This window comes from Dipodomys merriami, unplaced genomic scaffold, assembly GCF_024711535.1.
Source record: "Dipodomys merriami isolate MVZ:Mamm:240054 unplaced genomic scaffold, mDipMer1.0.p SCAF_575, whole genome shotgun sequence".
Lineage (NCBI taxonomy): Eukaryota > Metazoa > Chordata > Mammalia > Rodentia > Heteromyidae > Dipodomys > Dipodomys merriami.
The window spans coordinates 660,600-687,093 of record NW_027206152.1 but is presented as its reverse complement, the minus strand read 5'-3'; the positions used below and the strand labels follow the sequence as shown (position 1 = coordinate 687,093).

The following is a 26,494-nucleotide window of genomic DNA, read 5'->3' as shown; positions in this document are numbered from 1 at the left end:
TCAAAAAACATTGACATTTTAATAAAGTTCGAAAAATAAATAGAATGAAACTTTTACAACAATCAGGACAAAAAGAAAAAGAAGGATTTTCTCACTAAGGGGAGAAAGAATCTCCAAATCTAGATTGGTCTCTAACTTGGCGTTCAGGGAGAAATTCTGCCTCAGAGTCCTCAAAGGGATTTCCTCATTAAAGACAGGATTCTCTCCTGAGTCCAGGTAGGGACAGATTCTAATTTCTCAATTGGAAATTGGATCCCATGCAAGAGGACAGATTTGTCTGGGTATTCTGTGAGGGAAGATTCTCTGACCTCATCTGAATCTAGATTTTGGATCTCACGTATTGGTTTTTCTCAGCATATACTGGGGTCATTTTCCATTAGCATACATTTACCCTGTACACCATGACGTGTTTTTTTGACTGGTTTGGAGCTGATCTAGCTTGATTGTGAACATCAATGGGAAAATTCTGGATCATCTTCTTCCTTGGTGGTATGTGCAGGTACACCTGCATAACATTTGGGGTTCAAAACCAGTGGATTGTCCACAGGACTCAAAATGTACTTGGGCCTCTCTACAAATTGGAAAAGAAAAACCCTCTACCTTCACATGCTTTCTTGAGATCAGTGATGGATTCTGATCTCCATCAGTCACTATAGACGACATCACTGATGGGTTCTTTGTCTGGAGTTCTGCAGGAGCTGCTCTATGGTGATGCAAACCTGAGAATGGAAATAGGTACAGGAGTCTTAGAGTAGACCCTAGAAGTTAAGGTGTGACTAAACTTCCATAAGGATAGAATGGGGGAAGCTGTAGAATTTGAGTTTGGACTGAACACTGATGCGAAGGTAGGGTGTTTTAAACAAGTGGCTACTTCTAAGTTCTTTCAAAAGAGAACAGTTATTACCTGGCATAGAATATCCATAAAATGACATTTTTGCCAAGCTAGGGAGTACTAAGGGCCCTTGGCCAATCAGGCCCATCCCTAGAGATGCAGGTTCCATACCTACTCATGAGCTCTGAGGCATCTAAACAAGGACTTCTTCCACTTTTTCTTTGTCTCATGGGTCGTGGGTTCCTCCAGCTAGTCCAGAAGAATGTGTAAGCAGAAGAGCAGGTCTGAAGAGGGCATGTTGAGCTTGACATACTGTGTAAGTTTTTTCAGGGTGTCATGGTCCTTGGTCTCATAGAAATCATCAGGGTAGAAGTCCATCCACATAGGGATGATGGAACAACCATTGCTGTGGGAAGATTGGTGACAAGGAAAATTAGAGCCCACCCTCCCCATTCTGAGCCTCTGTCTGGCAGGACTTGTTGTTGGAAAGTAGGAATAAACTCCTGTAAGCAGGATGCTCCTCACAACCCACTTCTACAAATTTCTCAAATATAATCCCCTAAAATTCTCCCTGTAATAGGAAGAAAATGTTGTTTCCCTACTGAATCAGACTTGCTCTACACAGCCCTCCCTGTCATCCTTGAGAGTCCAAAACCGCAAGCACATCCACAACTATGTAATCTGCTATCCTCTGAAGTTCCAAGCCTCAATCCCCTAGTAAAAATCACAACTGGTGAGCAAAGAAGAAAGTTGACTTTGATTCAGAAACTTCAAACATATCAAGTTTTCAAGGACAAAACTTTTCTTTATGCCAACATCCACTTACTTTGTCACTTGTTCATCTTCCTCCCAGTTACGGTAGAAGGATCAGTACCAATGGGAGGAGAGTAGGAAGTTAACTCTATGCTTCTCCTTTTCTGAATTAACATGACACACATAGGACTGGCTATGTCCCATATGGTAATGTAAACATGACAGACAAAAAGTAGAGTTATGTCTATACAATTTCATGGAAATTCTGTGAGGATGCTTATATGCATCTCTACAAAGACATACACAATGGATCATGCCTCTAAACCTACTAATCAGGAGAGTGAGATCTGAAGATCACAGTTTGAACCCACTCTAGTTTGTAAAATTCTAAAGACACTTATCTTCAATTAACCAGCCAAACGCCAGAAATGGACCTTGGGCGCAATTGGTAGAGTGCTACAAATCGGACAACACTCAGGCCCCAGATTCAAGTTCAAGTTACATCCTTACTTATGTCCATATTCCTTTAAAGGCCTCTAAGGTAGTTATTTCCTAGGTGAGGGTGAATATTGTGTGCCACTTGCTCATTCCTTTAATCCTAGTCTCTCACATGCAAATTGCTAAACTTCCACTAGTTTATGAGGCAAATGAAATATTCTGGCAGCCCAGTAATAAGAAATTAAGCATGGAGGCACTTCTTTGTCTCAAGCCAAGTTCCTTTGATAAGAACCCAGTGAAACAGTCTCAGAGAGATAGCGATTGTTCCAATACTCTGCCAGGCGGTCTCATCAGCCCTGGGTTTGTTGGTCATGGGGCTTGAACTCTGGGCTTCAGTGCTATCCCTCAGCCCTTCAGCTCAGGGGGAGCTCTCTTCCACTTGAGCCACCACACAACTTCCAGTTTTCTAGTGGTGTATTGGAGATAAGAGTCTCATGGGCCTTCCTGTTCGGGATGGCTTTGAACCGTAATTCTCAGATCTCAGCCATTGACTGTAGTGCTCTAACAATTGTCCAAAGTTCCACTGCAAGCCTTTTAGTAGTGAAATGGAGAGGAGAGACTCATAAAATTTTCTGCTCAGGCCATCTGAACTAAATCTCAGGTCTAAAACCCCTGATTAGCTAGTTATAATTATGAGCCTACAGAACCTGGTGATAAAGCATTGTTACTGGAGACAGTGGGGTTGCAAGTTTTAGTCCACCTTCACAACACTCTATATCATAAAACAGCAACAGTACAACCCTATATCAAAATACAATAATAAAAAGTGTTTAGAATACAATTTAGTGATATAGTCTGCTAGCAAAACTTTCAGGAAAACCTTGGTTTTAATGATTTAGCATCACAAAACCAAACAAATTGAGATAATTTCAGTAGATTCTACAAATGTTTACATTACATCTTAATAATTTCAAAACATACAAGAAAACATTCATACTTATAAGGAAAATGTAAAAAAGATAAAAGATGGCAGATTATGAAATGGAAAATTCTACACTGCAGGAAAATTATTTTCATGGTGAATATATGGTGGTATTGTCATGGTGAATATATGATAATGTTCTTCAGAGCAGCAGCAATAGATAAATATATATTTACTACACATAGTCCAACTTGTCTGTCTCTATCAACTTCCAATCTTCTATGCACATTATCAATGCATTCATGTTTGTGGTATACTCAAAAAAAATAACTAGCCGAGTCAAGAGGTTACCGAAATACATGAGCTTAAATGTTTTAGGAGATAAACGTGCTAATTATATTGACTATTCTATATCTTAAACATGTAGTGTGTTATCATTGTATCTCTAAGTATATGCAAACACTACTTCAAAGTGAAATTGAATACAACAATGTTTTGAAGGCATATGCCTGTAAAGCTACCTATGTGGGACATCATTTCAAGACCAGTGTAATTTTTCCTGCAATGCTGCCCAACCTCTTGCTCTGTGTGATGGAATATGTCTATCATCCCAGGTCCATGGGGAGCTGAGAGCAGGAGGATTTCAATTCCATGTCATTCTAGGCAAGAACTTCCACATGGTCCCATCTCAACCAAAGAAGGTTCAATACTGGCTAGCACCTATCTCCACTACCTAGGTGAAAATACAAATAAGAACTTCGTAGTATAAGAAACAAACAATATTAAAACAAGCCAACACACACCTAGTGTTTGTTTCTCATACCTGCAATCCTAACTATAGCAAGGACTATATATGTGAGCCAGAAGCACAAAGCAGTTCATCATATTAAAAGTGACTATTTGAGTGTCTGCTTTGACTCTGAGGTCTTTGATCTATTTGTAGTTGATTGTGGTGCCGTGTGATATATAAGGATCTAGCTTTAGTTTTCTACAAGTGATTAACCAATTTTGCCAGCACCATTAACTTAGAGGGGGTCATTCTTCCATTCTATTTTTTTAGATGGCTATCTGCCTGGAGGTTCATTTCTGGGATTTCAATTCTATTCCATTGGTCCTGAGGGAGGTTCTTGTACCACTACCAAGCTGTTTTGATTACTATGGCTTTTTAGTAGAGTTTGAAATTTGGTGTTGATATTTCTCCAGCACTGTTCTTTCTGTTTAGGATTGTTTTTGCTATTTGGGGTATTGCATTGTTCCATATGTATTTTTGGATTGCCTCTTCTATTTCCTTGACGAATGAGGTTGGAATATTGATAGTTATGGCATTGAATTTGTAGATAGCCTGGGGAACTATTGCCATTTTCACGATATTGATCTTTCCAATCTTGGAGCATAGGAGTTTTTCCCGTTTCTAGGTTCTGTTTTGATTTCATTTTTCATGTTTTTTAAGGACCTCATCATAGAGGTCCTTCATGTCTTTGGTTAAATGAATTCCTAGGTATTTTTTTTTGTGGGGCTATTACGAATAGAGTTGCTTTCCTGATTTCAGCCATGCTTTTCTCATTGTTGTCATACAGAAAAGCCATTGATTTTTGAGGGTTAAATTTATACCTTGCTACTTTGCCAAAGTTTTGAATCAGTTTGAGTAATTTGGGAGTGGAGTCCGTGAATAAGAGAAACATTAGGTCACCTTGGCACAGACCAATGTTTTTGTAAAGAGTCCCAGAAACACAACAAATAAAAAAATGTTTGGAGAAATGGTATTGCATGAAATTGCAGGGTTTCTGAAAGGCAAAGGAAAGAGTTAGCAAGATCAATAGAAAGACCACTTACTGGGAGAAGATCTTCACTAGCCATACAACGGACAAGTGTTTCATATATAAAATATACCTAGAATCCAAAAAATCAAATCCCCCTAAAACAAATCCTCAAAGAAACAACTACCCAATGAATAAGGGACCTAAGACTTAAAGAGAAACTTCTCCGAAGAGGAAAGAAGGATGGCCAATAGACACATGAAGATGTGTTCAACCTCCCTACCCATAAAAGAAATACAAACCAAAACAACATCAAAACAACAACCACCTTACCCCAGTTAGATTGGGTATAATCAAGGACTCTAATAACAATAGATGCTGTAGGGGATGTGGCAAAAATGGAACCTTATTGCATTGTTGGCGGAAGTGTAAACTTGTTCAAAAACCTTGGAAAACTGTATGCAGGTTCCTCAAAAGACTCCACACAAAGTTCTCCTATCACCCAGCAATCTCACTTTTGGGCATTTACACAAATGATCACAAACAAATCAATACTAATGTTACCAGCAAAACTGTGTTTATTGCAGCATTATTTACCGTAGCTAAAATATTGAACCAAGCCAGATACCCCTCAGTAGATGAATGGATCAAGAAAATATGGTGTATATACACAATGGAATTCTCTGCCTCCATCAGAAAGAATAACGTTGCCCCATTTGTTAGGAAATGGAAAGCCTTGGAAAAAAATATATTAAATGAAGTAAGCCAGGCCCAAAGAAACAGGTCCCATGGTTTCCCTTATTTTCTATAACTAGTATATGTCTGAGACAAGCAGAAAAGGTCAGATAAGTTGATGTTAGGTGAAATGAATGCCAAGATAAGGATTCAAATGTATTTTTTTCTTTCATGCCATTGTTTCTAACATATTTATAAGATGATTTCTTTTGTTGTTTTCTATGTCCCTCCCCCACGGTATAACCCCTGATTTCATTGTATTTGATGTTGGTATAATTTGTGGAAGGGAAGCAAAAAAACAAATTAAGTAGGGATACAGTTGAACCCATTGAACAATGAGATATACAAGATGTTATGTCAGAAAACGAACATTACAACCTGCCCGGGGGAGGGGGGTGAGTGTGGATTGGGGGGGTTAGTGAGGTGTGTGTGTGTGAGATAAGAAGTGATGGGAAGGGGAAACAAAGGAGGGGGCAACAATGCTTCATAAGAAATGTGCTCATTACTTTGCCCATATAATTATAACCCCTCTCTATGGTATTTTCACACACACACACACACACACACACACACACACACACACACACACACACACACACACACACAAAGACCATTTCAAGCCAGGTGCAAGTGGCTCATACCTGTAATCCCAGCTACTCATGAGGCTGAGATCTGAGGATTGAAGTTCAAAGCCAGCCCAGGAATAAAAGTCCTCATAAGACTCTTACCTCCAATTAACAACTCAAAAGCCAGAAGTGGTTCTGTAGCTCAATTGTTAGAGTGCTACCTAACTTGAGCACAGAGTATTAGGGACAGTGCCCAGGCCCTGAATTCAAGCCCCACAACTGACAAAAAATATAAATAAACATGTAAATGTCTGATTTTTTTGTGAAATGGTAACCTCACTGTACATACTTAAGTAACAATTACATTTCAAAAAGAATCAGAAATCCCGAAGCCATGGGTCATTATGATGTGCATCTACTTTCCAAAATTTCAAAGTCCCATCGTCTGAGCTGGTAGCACACAGGTTGTAGCCCAAGGGGATGAGAAAATATGAAGCCAGAGATCCTTTCAGATTGTCCCACTAACGCTTTTATTACTTTAAGAAAAAACAAACAAAACAAAGGAAAGCAAACAAAATAGACTTTATGGTTAAGTAAAGTGCTATTAAAGATTCCAGGCAGAATTATATTGTTAAATGATGAGTCAGTACATATATTTTGTAGATACTGAACTCACATGTGTCACAAAAGTATCTATGGATTCATAACTAGAAAGTCTTAAGTGTAAGGCATATTAATTAGGTGAGTTTCATTAAGTAGTCAATGAAGAGAACACCACACGGTATTCAGTCAGGTAAGTAGTTTATTTACTGAACTGCTTCCCATACCATACATGGTAGAAAGGCATGTAAAAAAAATGGGGTGACCCAACCTCCAGCGAGGACCTATCTAGGTAAAGAACCAGATGAGGTGAGGCCAGGTCGGGGTAAATTCTGGCCACACTGGATCTACATGTGACTTTAAGGCCTGAGACTCATCTCTGGTTAGATGGAAAGTGTGACCAGAGGCTGACCCGGTTGTGACTTAGCAGGAGGGGGAGGTGGCTGCCTCCAGGTGTGCCAAATACCTAGGTAACAAAGAGTGGAAACTTAGTCAAGAAGTGGGAAGGTGTGTGCAAAGGGTTTGCATGGCCTGGGGCAGACCTAATACACAATACAGGTAGTACCTCTACCATGCGATTCCTGACTCCAAAAAATTCATTCTCAATAATTTTCTTTCTTTCTATCCTTCTCATTCTTTCTTTCTTTCTTTCTTTCTTCCTCTTTCTTTCTTTCTTTCTTTCTTTCTTTCTTTCTTTCTTTCTTTCTTTCTTTCTTTCTTTTTTCCTTTTTTCTTTTTCTTACTTTCAAACTTACCATATATTTTAATATCAAATCACCTATATTTGCCAATGATTAACTCAAATTACCTGTAATCATTTATTTCCATAATATCATCTAGAGGTAGGCAGAACTGGAGCTCACACCATTAACTAAATTGGTAGAATTTGAGAGTATCACAATTCTGAATCCGTCTAGGAAGGAAAGTATCACCCATATCAACCTACTAAGTAGGGATTTTGGAATGCAATCATGATCCCTGCTTTTTGGGATGGGTGCAAAAATTGCTACTCTATGAGTACAGTAACTTAAACAAGAAAGGATTGGTGGAGTGACTCCAGTGGTGGAATACCTGTCTGGTAAACACAAAATCTAAACTTAAATCAACTTCCTAAAGATAAAATAAGAAAAGGAAACAAAGAACAACTCATACTGAGCATGTGTTTAATGTAAACATTTACCCTAAATTATTGTAATTATAAATGTCATCATTTATTTCTAGGGGAAAACACATTTTGTGTCAAGCCTAAATGAAAATATAACACACTATATATAAAGCTTTGGTAAAACACAGGTCTAGCTTACAATGATGAACACATAAGTTTGCATGCTCAGTGGTGTTGCAGGGTTGATATACATAAATATACAAATTTATATATATATATACATACATATATACCTACAAAAATACATATATACATATATGTATGTATTTATATATCAAGTATCATAATAAATAAAAATAAAAAATTTACAATGAATAAATTTAGTTCACAGATACCTTTCCCAGAGTATTATTTTACTTGAACCAATTCAGGTCTTGATGTCTCCAATGCTATATCACTCTTACATGGTTGCTGATCCCTTTCAGCTTTTTTATGATATTCTTTTTTCTTTGTTTTTCAGATGAAAAAGCCTGGCAATAAACATACTTGTATGACATTCCTTTCTTTAGAAAATGAAAAGCATGTTGTGTTATCTGGCTCTTTATGTACCATCAAACTAATTTTTTATAATTTCAAGTACACATTGTCACATTAATCACTGAAATAAACATTATGAAAATGAAACTCTGAAATTATTTAGAGAGATCACTTGAAAGTTACCTTTCTACACACTCATTCTACTCCCTCAACTAAATCATAGAACTTAAAATAAGTAACAATTTAGCTGTGTGACAGTGGCTCATGCCTCTAATCCTACCTACTCAGGAGTTGAGATCTGAGGATGATAGTTCAAAGCTAGCCCTTGCAGGAAATCCGTGACATTCTTACCTCCAATTAACCACCAGAAAACAGGAAGTGGCACTGTGGCTCAAGTGGTAAAGTGATAGTCTTGATCTGAAGAGCTCAAGGACAACACCTAGATCCAGAATTCAAGCCCCATAACCAAGAAAAATAAAAAAATAAAAACCGATCAAAATGTAATATTTGAAAACTAATGTGCACATATACACAAAAACTGTATAGAAATAAAACTGTAACAGTCCCTGGACTGGCAAAGAAAAAGAGATTAAAATGAAATTGCCTTCAATAATTCACTTAGACGATATATACTGACAGGGGAGCCTACTGGAACTCACATCACTAATTGAAGAGGTAAAATTTGAGAAGATCACATTTCAGAACCAATATGCAAGGAAAGTACTAAGAGTCTCATATCATCCTAAAGCCTGGCACGTTGGAATGCATTTGTGATCCCAGCTACTTGGCAGACAGAAGTGAGGAACTTAGCCTCTGTTCAGCCCTCAGCAAAATTGATAACCTATGAGCAAAGTAAATAAATCGAAAAAGGATGTTCTAATGGTAGAATACTTGTTCAACAAACAAAATATCTAAATTCATACTCATTTCCTAAAAGAGGAAATAAAAGAGAAGAAATAACGTAAGAAAGGAAGAAAGAAAGAAAGAAAGAAAGAAAGAAAGAAAGAAAGAAGAAAGAAAGAAAGAAAGAAAGAAAGAAAGAAAGAAAGAAAGAAAGAAAGAAAGAAAGAAAGAAAGAAAGAAAGAAAATAGAAAGGAAAAGGGGCTGGGAAGGTGGCTTAGTGGTAGAATGCTTACCTTGCATGCATGAGGTCCTGGGTTCGATTCCTCAGCACAATATAATTTAAAAAAAGCCGGAAGTGGCTCTGTGGCTAAATTGGGAGAGCACTAGCTTTGAGCTGTAGAGATGAGGGACAACACCCAGGCCCAGAGTTCAGTCCCCACGACTGGACTCTGCCCCCCCAAAAAAAAAGAAAGAGAAAGAAAGAATGGAGGAAAAAAGAAAGGGAAAAAGAGAGGTATAAATAAATCCTCAGCATGCGATAGATGTTAATAATGACCCTAAATCTTTTTAGCTATAAATGCCATCATTTAATTCTGGGCAGAGACATTTTGTATCACACCTGAATAAACAATAGCATACAAAGCTTTGGTAAAATGCCACATTGAAAGTTTTGGTAAAATACAGGTCTGGCTTATTCTGTTGGACCAATAGGAGTGTATGTCTAGTGTTGTTGGAGGTATGTTAAGGTGTGTGGGAGTTTACCATCCTGAGGATGTTGCAATGATGAAATTGACTAACTACACAACTACCTGAGCAGATCCCTGCTGAGACCTATATTAAGTCACAGGTTAGCGAAGAACAATATTTACAAATATATATATATATATATATATATATATATATATATATATATATAATTTACAATGAAATATATATAATAAAAATAATTTTGTGACCAAAATTATTTTTACCTGATTCTGTGTATGTTTTTCATTCTATGTACAAGTTCCTCATTCTCTTCTGTCTCATTATATTGTCTTTCCTTGGTTTTGTTTTGTTTTCAGAACCATGGTCTAACAGGACATTTCTTGTATTTTTGTCTTCTAGTCTTCACAAAGTCTGCAGTTAAATATTCTTAAGTTCCTTTTGTTAGAAAATTTCAAGCACATTGAATGGGATCTTCATCATAATTTTGTTATGATCTCAAATAAGTTTTTATTTCTGGCATTTCACCTGTATATTACTTCAATCTTTTCCAAAGGTCACTTTAGTGGAAGGAGGAAATTCAACATGGATTCTGGTAGAGAATTTCTGTTACTAAAATCTCTGATACATCGTAACGCAAGCAACTCCAAAATTATTCATTAGAGAGATGATTTGAAAGTCATCTTTGCAGATGCTTGTGTTGGAGCAGGGCTGGCTTTCCAGGCAGGAGATAGGCTGTGTGAGAGGCTTCTAGCCAAGCAAGGCTGGGCTTCAAGGGCAGTTATAGGGAAGTGAAGGTTTTTTGTAATAGCCTTATGGACTTTGTGGGAAGAAGTAGGTTCAAGGCTGTGTTTGCGAGGTTAGGCCATTTAGAATTAGGCTATTTATGGGTGAAGTTTCTGATGAAATGAGGAGGAGCTTGTGGGAGAAGGCTAGTTGTGGGTGGGGTATGAAAGGGAAGGGAGGAGCTTGGAGGTACTAGGATATGGGAGCAATGGGACTATGAAGAACTAGAGTAGTTATGGGCCCAGTATCTGATGGATGAATTGAGGATTCAAGGGAGGAGCCTGATGTAGGCAGGGTTCTTGGTGCAGCAAAGCAGGATATAGAAGGAGGAGATATGGATGTATCCTGGTATCCATGCAGAGCATGGATTGCAGGAAGGGGTGGAGTGGAAGAAGGCTTTCCCTGTAGCAAAGGAGGGATTTCAGGAAGGAGTCTGATTGCAGTCAGGCCTTTGAAAATTTATAGCGGTTCTACCAGGTGGTATGTTAGTTAAGTTTTGACTTTTTAAGGAGGAGGCTGCCTGGAAGTGGTTTTCCAGTGGATATAGTCATGTTTTATGGGAAGAGGGAATTGGATAGTGGCAAGACTTAGTGAAGAGTGGGGCTACAAAAAATAAACAGTTACTGCTAATAGGAACACCATTTTCTGTCACTATAGAATTATATTACTTTATGTATGCAAGAGATATTGGAGAAAGTAACCAAGTAATTTTTCCTTCCTAGTGAAATTTTTCTTTATTCCATTTGAGTAAAAGTAAAACCACAGGTCACATCAGGCTCAGGCAAATGGTAGACTAAGACACATGAAGCACTGGACTTGATTCCCCAGCACAACCTTTAAGGACCACAAATAAAAAGTTTAAAATGTCTCATTGGTCATAATGGACCCTCTATGGTCTTAATATTGTGAATGAATAGAACTTTTACTCTGGCCAATTTAGAAATCCAAAATCTAAGTAAGTAGTAATGTTTTAACATTATATAATATTGGAAAGTATATTAAAATAATTAGGAAAATATAAAATTGAATATGGAATGTTCATTTTCCACCATCAATTTTTAATCTAAAAGAATTTTAAACCAGAAAATTGCCATATAATGAGATTGCAGCATGATTTCTTTTCATTCATCAAAATGGTGTCTTAAGCAATGTCTTTGGCATTGGATAAATCGATGTTAAAACATATCTAAGAATGTGAAGAACTAAGATGGTGGAGGAAAAGCTGGAGGCAAAAAAAGCTCTTGCATAGAAAGGAGTTTTAGTGTTCCAGTGAACAGTCCTAGGCCAGAGAATTACACCAAGTGTGCCAGCACGGTACAGAGAGTGTGGCCAGAGAGAGAAAATCCAGGCAAAGAGACAGATCTGAGTACTTGCTGGCTGCCGCCGACACAGCAACAGCCATAGCTTCCATACCTGCAACACAGAGAGTCTGGTACAAAAGAGTCAGATGCAGCAGGTAAGCGAATTCTACTCAACACCAGCAAGAACTGACAAGGAGCAGATATTTTCACCCTGCAGATCACAGACCAGAGATGACCCAGGAACCAACACTCTGGCGGTGTTAGTAGAAGCCTGCCATCCTCACTCCTTCTCAGGGAGCAGAGGAGGGCAGGCCAATCATCCCCCACCCTACTACCAGAGATCTCCATCTTTGATACTGACAAAGGCACGGCTGAGCTGCTAGTGCCAACTCAGGCCTTGAGAGAAAAACAGAGAGTCATTTAGCAGGTCACAGGAACCTGCTCAGATCTGCCAGGCTCAACTCCACACAGGAAACAGTCACTCAGCCCAGGCAGAGGAAAATCTGTCCCCAGGAGTTGCTCTCTTTTCTGCATAAACAGAGCCAGAGGCTGCCCCTCCCCATGGAAGCCTTGACAATCAATTGAAATTCAGTAAACATAAACCCTGACAGTGGCTCCAGGCTGGGCTCTGTGAATGTCTCAGAAGCTAGCCCCTCAGGGAAAAGCTACTGTTTGCTGAAAGGCCTCAACTCTACACAGAACCTAACCTCATCACAGCATCTCCAAACGAGAGGTAACAGCCATCTCCCTCTTTTTTGATACTCAAAGCAGGTCTATATCCCATTGAACTAGCCTGGGAGGAGGACCACAAAATCCTGGGAAAAGCAGAGCATTTTTCTGCTTGCCCAAACAAACTGACTTTATTAACCAATTAAGCCACAGGAAAACCAACCACCACAAGCAGATCAAAGACTCCACCAAGAGACTGGATATGAAAAAAAGGGAGATACAGAATCTTCCCGTCTCCCACCCCCCCAAAAAAAAACAAAGAACTTTCTTTTTTGTACCTTATTTTTAAATATTAAAAAAAAATTTAATTTCTAATTTTTAAAAAAATTTCGTTTTCTATTATTTTTTTCTTTTCTTCCTCGTATAATTTTAATTTTAGGTGTATATGTTTGTATGCTTTTTAAAAATCTCTACTGACATTTTGATCATTTTTTTCTCTTTTTCTTTTCTCATTCTTTTCAATTCTTCTCTTTCATTCTTTTCTGTGTGACTTAATTGCTGCTCTGCTCATCTTCAGATATACCTCTTGCCGATTATTAGATCTTATCCCCCAAGGAATACACATTTAATCCAGAAATTTATTACTCAACTCAAAACCTTAGACTTAAACTCCTTAAGAGCAGTTTTACCTCTTTATACCAATATAATATTTTAAAAGGTTTTTATTTTTCTAGTTTTTCATGTCTCCTTTTGATCCCTCCTCTCCTCTCATCCCATCCCCATTCTTCTCTGAATACTAGTCCTTCAAACTTGCAGTTTTTAAGGGTTTCACATTTTAATTGTAAATTTTTGTTTTCCCATTTTTATCTTTTTTTTTATTTTTCTTCTTTTTTTCTCTTATTCTTTTTTCTTTTTCTTTTTTCCTCTATCTGCTTTCATTCTGTCCAATCCATTTCCCTTATTTGAGATTAGGACTTGGTTAATTCCACTCTCCCTCACCTTTCCACATCCCACTAATCCTATTTTTCCCCACATACTCCCTAAACCGAATAATTTCTAGTTGCCAAATTCTCCTTTACTGTTTGATGTTGAATAGATTCTATCTCTTGAACTAGAATGTATCTGCAGACTTTTGACTGTGTAACTACAGACTTTGGTTGATGCTTACCTTAAAATAGTGTTCGAGCCCAAAACTGGTGTTACACTCATCCCAAATGGCCAGAAAAACTCAAGAAAAATAGCAAGTCCGGGGATCTCAGCTCCCACTCATGACAATCAGGGGACAGATTAGATAATGAATAAACCAGAGGACGTTCCCAAAAAGCTCTACAAACACTACAGATAAACAGCGTAAATGAAAAGAGTGAACATTTGCAAAGTATCAGTGTGAGGATGATAGGTAGAGAGAAGAGGTAACCAAAGATCAATACAGGAGACTCATGAGCTTGAGGAAGCTACTCAAAAATTGATACAGGAATTTTGTGAGCAGATTGAGAACACTGAAAGAGAAATAAAGGAATTGCATAAGCAGATTGAGATCAGTCAAAGAGATAGAGGAGGAATTGCATGAGCTGGCTGAGAACAGACAAAGAGAAAGTCAGGAATGGTGTGAACAGGCTGAGAACACTCAATGAGAACTACAGGAATTCTGTGAACATGAGGAAGCTAATCAAAGAGAAATACAGAAACTGAGAGAACCGGATGAGAATAGACAAAGATCAATGGAGGCATTCATGGAATCCATAAACAGAAAGCTGAAAGAAATCAGGGAGACTACAAATGGAATGCTGAATGGAACCCAAGAGAAGGAATGGCAGTCCAAGTAAACCATAACCAATCAACTAAGTGATTTGAGAATAAACACTGAACACAAAATTAAGGAATTAAAGAGTTTCATGCAAGATCTAAAACAAAGCTCCAGCAAAGAATTTGAAAGCTGACCAACTAGAAGAAAAAGAAATAAAAAACAAAGTAGAAAGTCTTGGCAGTAGGTTAGACCATGCAGAAGATCGAATTTCGGGAATTGAATACAGCCTAGATATTATAGAGAAAGAATATACAACCATCCAAGACAAAAACCAAGAAGTATGATAGATCTATTCAACATTTGGAAGAAACCATCAGAAGGCCTAATTTGAGGATAATGGGTGTAGAGGAACACCTAGAGACAGAAGTTAATGGTCTAGGAAATTTGTTTCACAGGATCCTAGCAGAAAACTTCCCAAACATGCAAAAAGATAGGCCTATTCAGATACAAGAAGCTTTTAGAACACCCAATAGAGAATATGGGGGGAATTACTTACACATGAGTCCATGATTAAGTACCACGATAAGAATTCTACAAAGAAGCGTCAAAATGGACCAAAGGGTCCTACCCATAATACTTTGCTTCTACTGCAAATCACACAACCTCCAAAATCCAGCGTCTCCATTTGTAGAAATACATACTTGTGACAAGGATAGAAAAGGCACCGAGGACCAAAGTGAATGATGCACAATTTTAAGGTAGATTCCATAGATAAAGGAATGTGTCCCACACATTTCCAAATGTAAATCTGAGAAAGTCAGTCATCTTTGTCATACTAATAAAAACCACATAAAAGCTAACTGTGAGATTCAAAAAGATTGCATGAGAACAGGTGTTCATTGTGACAGCACAGCAACTTCAGTGCAAATTACTATCTCTGTCTTTGCTTGTCTTATTCCAATCTCATTCTTGAATTTTGAAGGTGAGATTCTGGAGAGCCAGTTCTCTTTGCTCCAGTAATTAATTGGAGATATAATTTCTTCACATAGTTATTGTATTCTCACTGTTTATTAAGCTTACTGAGTACTAATGGGATTATAAAACACAAGGAAGTCTTAACTTCTCCACTATTTTTTAAATGTCTGCTGTAAGAACAACAAAGCTAACGAAAACAAAAACTCAGAAGCCATATAAAGATATTTGTGGTGTATTGGTACCAGAAGAATTTGAAATGTCACATATAAATACCAAATGACATTTACAAAGCACAAATCTTAATTCTTCTGTGAGCTAATATGATAATTACACATGTATATTTTCCAACAAAATCACCATTGAGAATACCACAGCCAATTTCAATCACAGAAGCAAAGCTGCAAGAATTGCTAAAATTTCCACCTATTCTTTCCAAGAGTTGAGAGCGTTGATTCTGCTGGCATTGACTGTTTGATCCTCTTCCTCCTCACAAATAAGTGTGCCTATGTAGAACAATTTATATCTATATCTTAACTTCATGGGTGTCTAGCATTTCTGGTCTTATCTTCAGTCTTAGTACCATCTATGTAGCATATGTAGTTTATGAACATGAACCATCCCTTAACAAGCAGAAACATGCTCTAAAACAGTTCTAACAGAAACATCTGTGATAATGGAAATATTCTATATATGCATTGTCTAACATACTACCCACTGGCTATATGTGGCTAATGAATCTCAAATGTGAATAATGTCTGAGACATTAATCTTTCCAATTTCAGTTAAATGAAATTTTAAATAATAAGATTCATCTACTCACTCTTAACTGAACAGCTCAGTTTCCAAATAAGGAAGCTGCAGTTATCACAAAGATAGTAATAAGTATGAAGTCTTGACTTTAGACTTGCCAAATTCTTACCAAATTCCTAGCGGTACTGGAGGATTGAACCCCAAACCCTATAATTTTGAAACAGCATCTCTACTAGTGCCATACCTGCAGATTGTAATTGGATTGCTTATTTTGAGGTAGTATCATTTTGCCTGGGACTGATTGGACTGCGGTCCCCCTAACACAGGCAAGAAAACATTGCACCCAGCAAATGCTTAGAGTTTCTGAAACTTTTTTTTGTTGTCTGGGCTTGCCTGGCAATGAAATTCTCTAATCTTTGTTGCCCAAGAAGATAAGATTAAAAGTTTGAGCCACTTTATCAAGTAAAGGTACACGATTTCAAAATATCATGATATTGCCTGTATTTGTGCTTAACATATAGATCTAACCTTACTTTTCTCCCTCTTTTGTTTAGTACTCTGAGTTGAAAACTTTGGGTTTCTTGATATACATAGCTTTGTTTTAGATGGAATCCCATAACAATAAAAAAAACTCTGAAAATTTTATGTCAAAAATCATGGAAAAGAAGGCTTCAGGTTGGAAAACAACAACAACACTGATCCTTCCGTTATAAATGCAATATATTTATAGTGTTAGTCAGTGCTTTCTTATATCAGAAGAGAAGGAAGGCAGAAATGTGAAAAATTTGTACATGTACCACAGTTGCTTTATTAGTCTGTAGTTGAACACAACTTTGATTTATATATTGGCTGTTGTTGTGAATAAGGTAAATAACAATGAACTACAGATATATTCACGAGTTACCGAGAGAGAAATAATCACATTATTGGTGGGTAAGATGATACATTAACTTAGCATTTCTCTTTTTTTTTTGTCGGTTTGGGGTTTGAACTCACGGCCTGGGTGTTGTCCCTCAGGGCTTCAGCTCAAGGCTAGCGATCTACCCCTTGAGCTACAGCACCACTTCCAGTTTTCTGGTGTTTCTTGGAGATAAGAGTTTCACAGACTTTTCTTCCTGGGCTGGCTTTGAACCTGATCCTCAGATATCAGCCTCTTTAGAAAACTGCATACTACTTTCTACAACGAGAATACTAACCTGGATTTTGACCAAGAGGGTAGAAAGTTTCCTTTTCTCCACACTCTCACCATTATTATATTTTATAATAATGGGCAAGTTTTTACTATCTGCAGCACACCCCAAACTGGCCTTAGACTTAAATCCAACCTCCTAAGTGCTTGGAATTACAAGCCTTTACCACAACACCTGGTTCCTTTGATTTTTTTGATAAGAGTTATAAAAGTAATTAAGTAGTATCATAGTAATTTTGAGTGACATTTCGCTAATGAATTCTGGTCTCAAAGCATTAAGCCAGCATAGAAGTTGTATTAAGTACAACTTTGTTAACCCACTGTCGATCTTCAGGGATTTAAGGAAAACATGTCTATTCAGAACTTTTGTCCATTTTAAATCAAGTTTCTCGTTAATCTCATCTTTAATCTTCTATGCAAAATCAATAAATAATTCAAGGTAGTAGAAAGGAAAAATATTAAGCAACTCAACATTTTTCAATTAGCAATAACCTGATATTGCTTAAATCATTTTCTATTTACACTTGCGAATATATAACTCAATTTAGTTATACCTTTTACAAGGCTGTAAGTATTTTATTTATTTTACCTTGATTATTCATTCCAAAGTATACGTGTATAATTTCCCTTGGTTTCTTTCAATCTCAAGTAGTTCAGATTTGGACTGAAGAATAAATTGAAGGAAACAAAAAAAATACAGTTCCTCTCATCTGATGATGCCTCTACAAGAATGAGGAAAGATTTCAACCTTCTAAGGACCTATGATAGGATATCAAAAAGAGAATTCATTCCTCTAGGTCTTCCTTATGATGTAAAACACAATATATTGCTCAGATACTTTTGTTTTATCAGTTTTTCACATTTATATATGGACTTCACCTCAGTTTACAACATTCATTCATTATTCTGTTCCTGATATTTTTACAATACCAAGACATAAGATAACCAGTTTGATTTACAGCATGAGAAGTTATCCACCTGGCTTCCTTGGAAGCAGAGCATGGTCAATAGATAATATTACTTTTGGTTGCTCACTACATGTAATAGTACATTTCTGAACAAGCATTGTTACCTCCTCCTTTATTTTCCCCTACCATCCTTCCCTCCTACCTCCAAAAGTATACTGCCCTCCCTCAGTCCCCAACATAAATTGTAAAGTTCATTTTTCAACATAGTGTTTGTGAATTTAATTGTTACAATGGGTCAACCTGTATCCCGTTTAAGCATTTTGGTTTTTTCCTTCCCCTTCCCAAACTAGAGGAGCATATATACAAGATGTAGCAGCTTCAAATACAGTGAAAACAGGTGTTATAGTTTGAGGGAGGAACCTATAAAGACACACAAAAAATCACATTGCACATTATAAGTATGTTAGAAACAATAGCAAGAAAGAAATAACCACTGTGTCCCTATCTTGGGGTTCATTTCCCTTAACATTATCTTGTCTGGTCAAATGGACATAGCTTTTGAACATTTCTGTTTATCGCAGATATATATTCGTTATTGAAAATTAGGGAAACCATGGGATGTATGTTTCTTTGGATAGGCCATACTAATATTTTATCTGCTACATTGTTGTATTAGTTTATTCAAACACACACAAATATACACATACAAACTCACAGATATATATAGGTGTAGTATGAAGAATCAGTCAGTCTGCAAAGCAATATTTTAATAGGAATTCCATAAAATATTTAATCTGCTGAGATCTGATTAGAATTTGTAGAAATAGATAGCTGTCCAGTCTCTTCACTTCTCTTCAATCTAGTAATAGAATGCCTAGCTACAGCAATAGGACAAGATGGAAACATAAAGGGGATCTAAATAGGGAAGGAAGAAATAAAACTCTCCCCCTTTGCAGATGACATGATCCAGTATTTAAGGAATCCCATAGAATCCACTCCCAAATTACTCAAGCTGATTCAAAATTTTGGCAAAGTAGCAAGGTATAAAATTAACCCCCCAAATCAATGGCTTTTCTGTATGCCAACAATGAGAAAAGTGTGGCTGAAATTAGGAAAGCGAAACCATTTGTAACAGCCCCACAAAAAATAAAACACCTAGGAATTAACTTAACTAAAGAAGTGAAGGACCTCTATGATGAAAACCTTAAAAACTTGAAAAAGGAAATCAAAACAGAACTTAAAAAATGGCAAAAACTCCCATGCTCCTGGATTGGAAAGATTAACATAGTGAAAATGACAATACTTCCCAAGGCTATTTACAAATTCAATGCGATACCTATCAAAATTCCAACCTCATTCTTCAAGGAAATAGAGGCAATCCAAAAATTCATATGGAACAATAAAAGACCCCGAATAGCAAAAATGCTCCTCAACGGAAAGAACGCTGCTGGAGGAATATCAATGCCAAATTTCAAACTCTACTATAAAGCCATAGTAATAAAAGCAGCTTGGTACTGGCACAAGAACAGACCTCAGGACCAATGCAATAGAATTGAAAACCCAGAAATGAACGTACAGACCTACAGCTATCTAATTTTCGATAAGGGATCTAAAAAACTAGAATGGAAGAAAGACAGCCTCTTCAGTAAATGGTGCTGGCAAAATTGGGTAATTACTTGTAGAAAATTAAAGTGAGATCCTTATATTTCACCCTGCAACAGAATCAACTCCAAATGGATCAAAGACCTCGGAGTCAAAGCAGACACTCTGAAAACATTACAGGATGGAATAGGAGAAATCTTAGGTCTCCTTGGCTCAGGCCGAAATTTTCTGAATAGAGACCCGGAAACACAACAAATCAAATAAAGGTTGGACAAATGGGATTGCATGAAGTTGCAGAGCTTCTGCCTGGCAAAGGACATAGCTAGCAAGATCAATAGAAAGCCCATGGATTGGGAGAAGTTCTTCACTAGCCATACAACGGACTAGGGTCTCATATCTAAAATATACTTGGAACTCAAAAAATTAAACCCCCCAACAACAAATCCTCAAAGAAACAACTGCCCAATAAATAAGTGGGCAAAAGATTTAAAGAGAAACTTCTCTGAAGAAGAAACAAGGATGGCCAATAGACCCATGAAGAAGTGCTCAACAGCCCTAGCCAAAAAAGAAATGCAAATCAAAACAACCTTAAGATATCACCTCACTCCAGTTAGAATGGCAAAAATCAAGAACTCTAATAACAAAAGATGCTGGAGGGGATGTGGACAGAAGGGAACCTTACTGCATTGTTGGTGGGAGTTTAAACTTGTTCAAACACTTTGGAAAGCACTATGGAGGTTCCTCAAAAGACTCCACATAGAGCTCCCTTATGACCCAGTAATCCCACTTGTGGGCATTTACCCAAATGTTTACAAACAAGACCACTCTAAAGCTACCGGCACAACTATGTTTATTGCAGCATTATTTACTATAGCTGAGATATGGAACCAACCCAGATGCCCCTCAGTAGATGAATGGATCAAGAAAATGTGGTATATGTACACAAGGGAATTCTACCCCTCCATCAGAAAGGATGACATTGCCCCATTTTTTAGGAAATGGAAAGAGTTGGAAAAATTATATTAAGTGAAGTAAGCCAAACCCAAAGAAACATAGGTCCCATGGTTTCCCTCATTTGGAATAGTTTGTATATGTATGAATCAAGCAGAAAAGGTCAGGTAAGGCGATGTTAGGAAAATAAATCCTAAGATATGTATTTTAAAGTTTTTTCTTTCATGCATTTGTTTCTAATGCATTTATATGATTATTTTTTGTTTCTTTGTATGTCCCTCCCCCACAGTATAACACCTGCTTTCACTGTATTTGATGTCGTTATAATTTGTGGAGGGGAAGGGGAAAAACAAGTGTTAATCAGGATACAGGTGGACCCATTGCAAGTTGAGAAGTACAAGTTGTCATGTCAAAAACGAACTTTACAATTTTGGTGGGGTTGTAGGGGGAGGATTAGTTTTCGGGAAGGCTTGGAAGGGTTGGGAAGGGGAAACAATGGAGGAGGCTATAATGCTTGTTAAGAAATGTACTCATCATCTTGCCCATGTAATTGTAATCCCTCTGTACCGTTTTTTCACAATAAAAAATAAAAATTGAAAAAAATGTATTCTAAATTATTGCTATTTTACTGCACCTTTCCTGCAACCAGTTTGATATAGTTTAATAATTGTCAAGCCAAGTTGCTCTATATTCTACTGGAGATTTACTAATTCATGCATGCAGGTATATGTATATTTATATGTATATGTTTATGTAGCTATATATTTACATATATATGTTCCAATGTGGATCATTAGACTGGAAACTTTGCTTTGTTTTGGTGGTCAGTAGTTGAGCCTGGTCTGCTCATTCTGTGACAATATCTGTACTTATTCTCATCATTCCTTTATTTACCACACCATCAGCCTTCTAAAATCAGTTTCATTTCCTGGAGAATATTACCAATCAGTCCAGCCAATATCCACCCAAAGGGCTTTAATAAAGCAAGCTTTAAGGAAGGAAGATAACATGAAGTGACAACTACAGAATTTCTACGGAGACCTAGAAGTTTATCAAAATTATGTCTGACATCTTTCACATTTCTGTCTTCCTTCTCATAGTTAAGAAAACTTTGACCAACACTATAAATATATAGCATTTATAACTTAAGGATCAATGTTTTATTCCAACCTGAAGCCTTCTTTTCCATGATGTTTGAAATAAAATTTTGGGAGTTTTTTTTTGATTTTCATGGGATTCCATCCAAAACAAACCAATGTTTTCAATTCAAGAGTACTAAACAAAAAAGGGAGAAAATCATGGTTAGCTACATATGTAAAGCACAAATATAGAAAATATCAAGAAATTTTAAAATTGTATATTTTTACTGGATAAAGTGTCTCAAACTTGTAATCTTATCTTCTTGGGCATCAACAATTAGAGAATTCCAGTTCCAGGCAAGCCCAGACAATATAAAGAAGTTTCAGAAACTAATCATTTTCTGGGTACAATGTTTGGTTTGTGTTAGGAGGACTGCAGTCCAATCAGACCCAGGCATAGTGATACTACCTCAAAATAAGAAATCCAATTATAATCTGCAGGTATGACAGTAGTAGAGATGCTGTTTCATAAGTATAGGGTTTTGGGTTTAGTCCTTCAGTACCACTAAGAATTTAAGTGTGTGCCAGGTTAAGAATTTGGCATGTCTAAGGTCAAGACTTCATACTCGTTTTACAAGTTCTAATAAAACTTTTACCTCTTTTCCTAATCTTTAAAAGTATAACCATAACTTCCATGCCCAAATCAAATAATTTCCTATTAGAGATTTTCTTCTATCCATTAAGTAATATGTTATGTGTTGGATACTGTCCTACTGAAGTCATATTAAAGATAGAAAACCCATTGTCTTAGAAAGTGACTGCTTGTTTGTCTAGCAAGGCAATTCACTAATTAGTCTTTTGAATCCCTTCTGTTGGAGGAGGGCTGGGGGAGGGGGTCACTTTAAACTGGCCGAATTTTTCTATCCAATTTTAGACAAGAGCACTTTACAAATTGTTACATTGTCAGGACTAGCTGAAAAAGTCCAAACCAGGCACACAGCCTTCTACACCCTCCCTGCTGGCAGCCTCCACAAGGAGAAAATGCATCCTGAGGCTAGAAGGGAACCAAACTAGCCTAGTAACCTTCCATTCCTCACAGGGAGGGTGGGCATAGCAGGTCTGTGACCAAACCCAGCTGGAACTTTTATTCCCCCAGAGATGTTCAATTAAATAACAAAAACACAGATAAACACAAAAACCAAGAATCCACATTTAAAACTGGTACCAATTCTAAAACAGAACTAGACAAGAACTGAAGGCTGAGTTGGGGACTAATGGGCCCCAATTTATCCCTGCCGGAACTCTGTGCTGCTCCCACTCAGCAAGCTGAATCCAGAGTCTGCTGAGTGAGCCTGCCACACTCACCCATAACTTCCCTACCCCAGAAAACATTAAACACACACACTAAACTTAACAAGACAAACAAGTGGCCACAAAGACAAAATCAAGTCTCAGTGAATGGGGCAACATCTCACCACCATTCACTTACCAGGGGACTCAACCCCCCCACTCACCTCCGGAGGATTTTTCTCTTAGATTCCTGCAGACGTTGACCCAGGGGCCTTCCAAGGTGGAGGAGTATTCCCAGTCATCTTGGGGCAAGGAACAAAAGTCCCTTGTGGCCATCCCCTCAGATTGACAGGTTCTCCCCCACGCTCAGAACACCCCTAGCCAAGGCCCAAGGCTGAGATATAACTGGGGCCACTCGCAGGTGGTCAATGGCAGCTTCATAATTGACAACCAAGCAAGTTACAAAAGCAAACAAACTAGGACAAAGTCTCGGGGTGTTCCATTGGGATTGGCATGTTTTTAGGATGCCCAATTGTAGCAGCCTTTGTATATGTGGCCTGATTCCATTTTTAGGTTCCCTGCTTAGTGGATGCTGATGTATCATCACTGGGGCAGCCGATGGCTTAAGTCCAATGGCCAATCCCATTCCCCCTGTCTCTGCCCAAGCCTGAGGGAAACCTAACAACCACTTGGGGTCAATTGAGACTGGCTGAGGGCTTTCATGCAAACGATGCTCGTCTTCTAGGCGTAAATTCAGAACTTGGAGAGATTGTCCTTGGGGTCCTCTAATGGAGGCCCCCCCTTCTTGGAAGTGAATTTGGGCCCCTACTTTTGAGAGGAGGTCCCTCCCCAACAGCGGGTAGGGGCAGTCAGGAACCAGGAGAAACAAGTGTGTGGCCAACCCCGTTCCAAGATGCACTTTTCGCTCAGTTGTCCACTGGTATAATTTTCCTCCAGTGGCTCCCTGCACCCAAGACTTTTTATTACTTAGGGGACGTTTTGGTTGAGTGAGTACCGAATGCTGGGCACCAGTGTCAACCAAGAAGGTAACTGGACTGCCACCCACTCGTAAAGTCGTGAAGTTATCTGGGGCTCAGGGGGGGCTCCTGGCCCTGACTAGCCTAGTTGTCACTTCCTAATGACAACACCAGTGCCGGTCTCCCAGCTCCCCTGGCCTGTTTTCTGTCATTGGGGCAGTCCTTGGCCCAATGCCCAAATTCTTTGCAGTATGTGCACTGGTCCCGGCTGAATGGTGGTCTCTTTTTGTCTCCCGTGTTCCTCACTGGCCTACTCTCTCTCCCTTCTGGCTGTCTGACTATGGTGGCCAGGATCTTACTTAACTCTCTGGTACGTTTCTTGTCTCGCTTGTCCTCCCTATCCTCCTGCAACTTACGCAATCTTTCTTCCTTTTCTTCCTGAGTTTCTCTCTTATTGAAAACTTTCTCTGCCTCCTTGACTAAATCTTGCAAAGTATACCCCTGAAGTGCCTCCAGCCATTGCAGCTTAGTCCGAGTGTCCGGGGCTGACTGCCCAATAAAGGACATATTAACATCGGATTGTCTGTCTAAGGTGGGGGGGTCAAAGGGCTTATACATACAATATCCTTCCATTAATCTTTCTAAAAACCCACAGGCGTTTCATCAGAACCCTGCACTATTTCACGTACCTTGGCCAAATTAGTGGGGCGTCTCCCGGCCCCTTTAAGACCCGCCAACAGAACCCGGCGATAAAGACGGAGCCATTCCCTACCAGCAATGGTGTTGAAGTCCCAGTTAGGGAATACTTCATCGATCTCATTTGGCATTGGGTCGGTTTTTGCGAGCCTCTAGGAACACTCGCTGATGTTCCTCTGTAGTGAGGAGGGTCTGTAAGAGCTGCTGACAGTCGTCCCAGGTGGGTTGGTGCGTTAGCAAGATGGACTCAATTAAACCCGTCAGGGCCTGGGGGTCCTGGGAAAAGGGCAGGTTATGGGTTTTCCAATTATGTAAATCTGAGGCAGAAAAAGGCCAGTATTGCACTTGGCCACCCACGGTCGGGAGGAGGAAGGAATGAGCTGTTCAGACTCCTTCGCTCTCCCCTCCTCGATGGCGGCAGAGACACAGGCGGCTGCTAAGTGGGGGCGAGGGTGCTCTGGGCGACTATGGCACCTGTGGCTCCGCCTCTGGCTCAGTGGAATTGGGAGAAGGCATAGGTGGAACAAGGGAGCTCTCTTGTGGCTTCCTGCATTCCTCCACTGGAGCGGGCTGAAGATAGGGCGGTGGAGGGTCTGGCATTTGGAGAGGCTCTAACAATAGCAAGTCTGTCTGACTGTCAGGCAGAACGGGGGGATTTGGAGAGCAGGTGGAGGAGTCCTTTGTTTTAAGTTTCGACAATTCCTTTAGGGGGTAAAGGGAAGACTGGCATAAGGGTGGTGGGGGAGGAGTGAGGGGAGTGGGTGGCAGAGGGACAGACAGGGGAGGAAAGGTGGGCTGGGTGGGGGCAGGAGGAAGAAGGGTGAGGGGAATGGGAGAGGGTGGAGGGGCTGAGAGAGGGATGGAATGGGAAAGGAAAGGCTTAATCCACTTCGGGAAGTCCTGAGCAAGGTTTTCCCAAGTAAATATGTAGGGGACCTGGTCAGGATGTCCGTGAGGGCTGGGCTGGAAGACTCGAGCCTTCACCTGTAAAATAATACCAAAATTAAAGGAGCCCTCCTTAGTCCACCCTACATTGAAGGTGGGCCACTCAGAGAAACAGAAAATTATCCTCTTCTTTTTCTGGACCTCCAACGACAAGTTGTGGGCCTGGGCTGAGACTTCTTTCCAGTGATCTAGAGTCAGGCTTAAGGGGGTGGTTAGTTGTTGTCCCATTTCTTTGAGCGTCACAAAACAGACACCAAAGACAATCAACGTTAGACAGATGCAGACAAGACTAGACAAACGCCGTACGGTCCCCAAGTGAGCACAAATGAGGAGCGAAACTTCAGAAGGGAGAGGCCGCCCTTGCCTTAACTCCTCCGAACATAGAGACACTCGGATCTCGTCCCCCCTCCATGCGACACTGGAGTAGGACTCCTGGGCAGGACTAGGGTAGTGGGCATGTCTGCTTTTCCCTCTAGTCCACCACAAATTCACGCGACCCTGGAGTAGGACTCCAGGGCGGGACCAGGGTAGTGGGCACATCTGCTTTTCCCTCTGGTCCACCACACAAGTCCTGTACAGGCACTTTTGGATCCCCAAAACGCAAAATGAACATGACAAGCATGGAGAACACAGAAAATTAGAGCTCTGTCTTACCTCCAACTGGTCTTGAAATTTTGGGTCTGGGGGCGCCTTATCCCGGACGAGCCCCCAACTGAAGGACCCCAGACGCACTGGGATGCTTTCTTCAATGGGAGGGCACCCCAAGAACAAAGACTCCAAACCAGCAGATGCAACAAGCAAGAGGAGTTTATTAGGCTTTTGCGCAAACGGGCTC

The 26,494-nt window shown here is 39.1% G+C and overlaps 1 long non-coding RNA gene across 8 annotated transcripts; it reads right to left on the bottom strand.

Annotated features, from left to right (window-relative positions):
• On the bottom strand, nt 1-26,494 carry LOC138813025 (uncharacterized). Of its 8 annotated transcripts, XR_011367687.1 has the most exons (9): nt 26,314-26,494; nt 25,651-25,698; nt 24,791-24,990; nt 21,843-21,947; nt 17,801-17,970; nt 8,597-8,684; nt 8,104-8,238; nt 1,004-1,238; nt 1-719 (listed from the first exon to the last, which is right to left on the bottom strand). It is a non-coding gene; the product is annotated as an uncharacterized lncRNA (long non-coding RNA). The 8 variants fall into 8 exon arrangements; XR_011367686.1 differs by lacking the exon at nt 25,651-25,698 and having other exon boundaries at nt 24,708-24,990; XR_011367685.1 differs by lacking the exon at nt 25,651-25,698.